This window comes from Prionailurus viverrinus, chromosome C1, assembly GCF_022837055.1.
Source record: "Prionailurus viverrinus isolate Anna chromosome C1, UM_Priviv_1.0, whole genome shotgun sequence".
NCBI classification, from domain to species: Eukaryota; Metazoa; Chordata; class Mammalia; order Carnivora; family Felidae; genus Prionailurus; species Prionailurus viverrinus.
The window spans coordinates 96,421,197-96,427,357 of NC_062568.1; the positions used below are offsets into that span (position 1 = coordinate 96,421,197).

At 38.9% G+C, this 6,161-nt stretch overlaps 1 pseudogene; it reads right to left on the reverse strand.

Annotated features, from left to right (window-relative positions):
* Window positions 1-145: 145 nt before the first annotated feature.
* On the reverse strand, window positions 146-1,025 carry LOC125171651 (40S ribosomal protein SA-like; annotated as a pseudogene).
* Window positions 1,026-6,161: the final 5,136 nt, after the last annotated feature.

Genomic DNA, 6,161 nt, shown 5'->3' on the forward strand with positions numbered 1-6,161 from the left:
ACCTTTAGTAATATGTCTTTGTATACAGCAACCCACAACTCTATGTGTTTTATAATATGTGGATTTATTTGTTTATTTATTAATTTATTAGAAACTATTTTCTGACAACCTTATTTCCATTTTGTTTGCGTTTGTAGAGAGCAGCTTAAAACCACTCCATGGTTGTTCCTACCCATTCAGTGGCCTGAGCAGTGGGAACTGTGGACCAGTCTTCAGTGGCAAGCTGAGTGCTCCAGACTTCAGTAGGGAACCGCTGCACAGCACTGCAAAGGGCTCCTGCAGGCCGTTAGACCTGTCCGGGACTTCAGGTTGGGTAGCAGTCAACTCAGGAGCTGGAGCTGCCCATTCACCCTGAAATTCCTCCTGGTCACAGCCTTTACGGCAGCAGTCTGCTCTTCCTTTTCAACCTCTTCAGGATCTCTGCAGAAGTAGAGATCACGCACTACCTCCCATGGATGCTCGCGGGGGATGGTGCCACGCACGCACAGGACTTCCTGGGCCAGCATCTGCCATATCAGACCCGGAGAGTGAGCTCCCTTCTTATTGCAAGGGATGGCAATGTCCACACAGGGCAGAGGAGAATCTGTGTTACACAGAGCAATGCTAGGCAGGTTAACGTAAGATGCCTCTGAGAGAGACTGGTGGTCCGCCCTGGGATCAGTAACCACTCGGCTCTGGAAAGGCTGCGGGGATCTTGTTAGTGAATTTCCGGGAGTAACGTGGCCAGCAATAACAATGGTTCCAGTAGCAGCAGCAAACTTCAGCACAGCTCACTGGCCAGTATTCCTGGATGATATGACACTGACATCAGTTGGGTTTTCAATGGCAACAATGGCACAAGCTGCCAGCAGAAGCTTCTCCCAGGTTCTTTTCAGATTCATGATGTAGATACCATCACTTTTCCTTTTGTAGATGCACTGTTCTATTTGGAAGTCAAGGTTGGTGCCACCTAAATGGGTTCCTGCTGCAGGGAATTTGAGGACACCCTCCTCCTTCACTTGCAGGACATAAAGGTCTCTGGACATTGTGAAAGTTTCCCTTTAAGTTATGACATGAACATAAAACACCTTATGGCTCTCTCCCTGGGTAGCACAGAAAGGATACATAATGATGTTTTAAAATAGTTGTATGAAAGGTGTATTGGTTTACACAGTAACATGAATCTCTTTAGTTGGATCTCCTCAAGTGAGTTTGATCATTTTCTAGAAAATAATAAGGTATTAAATTTTCTAGGACTTTCTTATAAAAGTGCTTTTTGTTGGTTTTATTTTCTTTTTGCCATCGATTTTTTTAAATTAGGATCAAAATAAGGTCCACACGTTAAATGTACCTCTTTTCATCTTTTATGTCTTGCAATTCATTTGTTGGAAAAAAAAATGGACTGGTTGTTGACCAGACTTTTCCACAGTCTAGATTTCACTGCTTGCATGTGGGGTCATGTGATATATTTATGTCCTCTGTATTTAATGGACACTGGTCACCAGAGCTAGAGGCTTAATCTGATTCAAGATTAAAAACAATTTTTTTTGCAACACTTGTTCAGAAGTGAAGCTTTACACTTATATGAGAAGGCAGATAATGTCTCCTATTTTATGTTAACGGCCATAATGATCATCGCCTGGATTATTTATTTAATTATGGATTTTTAAAATACAAATATTCTGTGGTCAACATATGCTAAAATAATTAGAAATAACACTATAACAACAATGTCATCATTGGCTCTGCAGCTGGTATGGGAGGCTCCCTTTAATTGAAGACACCAGGAGACTAAAAATCACTCTGAACGACAGCATTTCTCAGCTATTAGGAACACGTGTGAAGCATATGCTACGTATAATTATAAAGGAAGAAGAATTAAAATTTCCATCCAAGAACCGTGTCAATTTGCTTGAATTCTGTGTGAAAATATCTTCGAACATGTACAGAAATGAGACAGTTTAAAAGACGTTTCAATGAAAAGAAAACTCAAGAATATGGGAAGGTGAATTTTACTTGTAGTTTTTTACAGGACAATGAGACAATGCACAATCGCCATTTCTCAAGAGCTTCCAAATGCCCAGATTTATTAATTAAGTCATCCATCTATCCATCCATCCATCCATCCTTCCAGTGAATATTGAGACCTACTATGTGCTAGGTACTGAGGATACAGCAGTGATCTTATCTTAAAATCCTTGGTCTCAAAAAGCTTACTTATCTTCTGGTAGGAGAGACAATTTAGTAGAAAAAAAGGTTAAAAAATATTGTAAAGGAAATAATTTGATGTAGTGATGTGGGATGAAAACCAAAGGACAAGGAAGGAAAGACTCAAGAGCAACTAGTCAAAACGGTTGAATGTACATTTCAGAGACAAGATAAAAGACAGAAAGGTTTTCCATAGAAATGAATACTTTAAGTACATTGGGTCAGGTATGATACTGCGAAGCATCCCCAGTAAAAATTTCCTTGTACATTGTACATTTCCTTGCTTGTCTACCTAAACATTTCCTACTTAAGTATTTCCTGATGCAGACCTCCACACCCTGCTAGGGCACCCTGCTATATTTTGAATTATTTTATTGCCCAATGACATGCTAGATTCTCTTGTCAACAGCCAAACCATGTCTGTGTTCCTTAAAATGTATTCTGTGGAAGGTTAATCCTGTGAAATGTTCAAGGAAAGGGTTCTGTGGTTACCTTTTTTCAGGAAACATAGTTTACATTATCACCACTTGAATCAATCCAAAATCCATCAGAATATTCATAAAGAACATTATAGAAGCCCATTGAGTTTTGCCTACAAAATTCTTGTTATAGGAAACACCTAACCACCAATGGAAATGGTACCTAAGGAGCAGTCCTTAGGAAAAGCTTCCAGAAAAAACTAGTCTTTTCCCCATACCTACAGCTGGATCAGTCAGCCTAACAGCCATACATCTCAATCAGAAGGTCTACATGCTGTTCCCTCCAGTCCCGATGCTTTAATTGACTGGTGCCCATTGGTAGCATGAGGCATAATAAGAATACTGTTAACATGAGAACTGTAACGCCGAGGGCATCTGAATAAATTACATCTGCTTCATGAAGCCTTCACTGAGCACTCTGTTGTCATTAGTTTTCTTTTTTTCTACACTCCCATAATACTCATGGCTCCCATAATACTCGAATATCGGATGGCTCACTATTCAATATTTAATTGTACACAGGCTTGTATTTCTGGCTCATTGCTTCTGTCCTTACAGCTAATCATTCTCCCCTTCTATGTGCATGCTCAATATGTTTGAGTCAAAACAAACTCTCAGAGTCCCCAAACATGGCCGGTTTTTGTTCACTTCTGGGCTTTTAAATAAGTTCTTTGGGATACCCCTCTGTCTTCTTCCCATCCTGGCCAATTACTATTGGCTCTTCAAGGCTTAGGTTAAATAGCACTTCAGCTGCAAAACTTGCCCTGATCCAGGGAGTCACTCTGTCTTTGGTATTCTTGTGGCATTTTGTATAAATCACACTGTCACACTTCACATGCTATAATAGTGTGCTATAAAGGTGGGCTTCTAGAACTATCCCCCACCTCTTGCTAAGAAAGGCAGAACTCTATCTTATTTATTTGTGTATCTGTTTTTAAAGACTTCTGGGAGATTCAACAAAGAAAACAAAAGAGAAATCAACTGATTTGAGGGGAAAAAACAACATGGCTTGTCAATATTTGTTGTTTTTGACAGATAATTCTAATTTTTAAATTAAAATTGTAGGGAGAGAAAGGGTCTCCAAGTAATACATTTTACCTAACAATGCCACTTTAATATTCAAAATTAAAGTTAATTTCTTTATTTTTGACTAAACTGAATATGTTGTTTCATACAAGGTCTCACACCCCAATTAACAGGAAAAAATTACTAAATATCTAAGCTGGACTAAATTTGAGTCCAGTTTGATCATTAAACTTCCTTAAAGGGAGTTTTCTACCTTTCTTGCATAAATATGAGCAGTCTTTGGAATAACCTTCCCCATCTTCTGGACTCTTTTCCCCAACATCTAAATGTATGGTAGGGCAAACACCATATGCTTCATGGAAAGTAGGACATGGAAGGAAGGGGCTTTCTGACCTTATGCCAATCCTTAGATCTCCAGAATATTTCTTTTGCATCTCTGGCTGTAGCATGCCTTACTGATACAGGTGGAGAGATGTTTATTCATGATCTAATTTCTCTGGGCTTCAGCAATGGTTTTGGGGTACTCTGTTGACTTCACTTCAACTCAGCTTTTTAAAAAAATTTTTTTAATGTTTATTTATTTTTGAGATAGACAGAGACAGAATACAAGTGGGTTAGGGGCAGAGAGAGAGGGAGACACAGAATCAGAAGCCAGCTCCAGGCTCTGAGCTGTCAGCATAAAGCCCGACCTGGGGCTCGAACTCACAAGCCACCAGATCATGACCTGAGTCAAGTTGGACGCTCATCCGACTGAGCCACCCAGGCGCCCCTCAACTCAGCTTTAATTGGTGCTGTTCTTGGTCCATCCTCTTTCTTGTCCCCTAGCATGGATGTTTACCTACATCCTCTGATGAGGTCACCTTGTCCTTCCATGAGTACCCTCGCAGCAGGTCATTAGCTAGCAAATCAACAGTCATACTCCACGGGAACCAAGAGCGATCAAGACAGCTCAGTGCTGAAACTCTCTCTGCCTAAGCACACTGGTCAATGTGACTGGTGATACAGGAGAGTGTATGAGATGACCTTCCAGCAGCACAGTAAATAATTTCTCAGTGCTTGTCTTAGTACCTAAGTCAGCTCTCTCTCTGAATTTGATGTTTATCTGGCTTTTTCATTCTCCTTCCTTCTTTTCTTTTTCCTAAATACCTTAGTTCAAGAGAGGATCTAACTTGCTCTCTTCTTTTTATTTATCTTTCCTCATGTAAAATCTAGCCTGATGTCCTATTAATATGCTTAAAGAGGAAAACCAAAAATAAAATATAAGCAGTCCTTTTTCAAGAAAGTAGCTTAAATTGAACATTATAGTCTTGCTTGAAAATCCTAGTTTTTACTGTAAGAGGTTGAATATTAAAATTCCTAATTTTTTCTCTCCTTTCCACAAGCCCAGGATTTGGATAATAGGAGTCAAGTAGGGTGAAAATCACATGCTTAAGAGATCAGAGAGAGGGCCCACCTGGGTGGCTCAGCTGGTTAAGCATCTGACTTCAGCTCAGGTCATGATCTCATGGCTCGTGAGTTAGAGCCCGACTTCTGGCTCTGTGCTGACAGCTCAGAGCCTGGAGCCTGCTTTGGATTCTGTGTGTCCCCGTCTCTCTGCCCCTCCCCCACTCATGCTCTGTCTCTCAGAAATGAATACATGTTAAAAAATTTTAAAGAAACCAAGGAGGAAAAACATCACATTAATAATTTTTACAATGTTTTCCATGTTAAAAAAAAGTGAATTTTCTGCCAATGGAGAGAGAATCTCTGGATCAAATAGCAATGAGTTATTGTACATTCATTCAACAAATTTTACTCAAAACCTACCACACATTTGAACTGTGTTAAGTTCGACTTTGGAGAAATCCATTTTATATTGGTTATTCTATAATATAGACACATTCTTTTCTCCTACATTTTAATCTGTGACTAAGATTCCAACAAGAGAATGGGCAGCACAGACCCAGCATCATTCTATCAACAGGTTCTACTCACAATTGTTAGATAAATAGTTAAGAAATAAGTTAGATTTATAAAATGTTAGATAAATACTTAAAAAATAAGTTAGATTTATAAAATGTTAGGTATATACTTATAAAAATAAGATTATATAAAAAGGACAATGACCATGGTGTCAAGATTGAATATCGACTCAGTTTCACCAAACCATAAATTTATTCTTTGGACTTATGCATTTCAAACTTCTGAAGCCAGGACTAACTTTCTCAGTGTCATTTCTTTGGTGGCATCACATGGTCCCTTAAAAGGAAAAGTGACCCTTCTGATTCTTTTATTGTACCAGAATGTTGTTCACATTGAATCATAGACCATAACTGGAAGGGACCTTGTGGTAATATTCCATAAAACTACAAGAACTAGTCTGTCCTTAAACATTACTTACAAAGACGTTTTATATACTGAGAATACAGCTTCAGAAGAAAACTCAACCATAATAGTTTCTATACATATGCACTTTTTTCTGTGTGATTT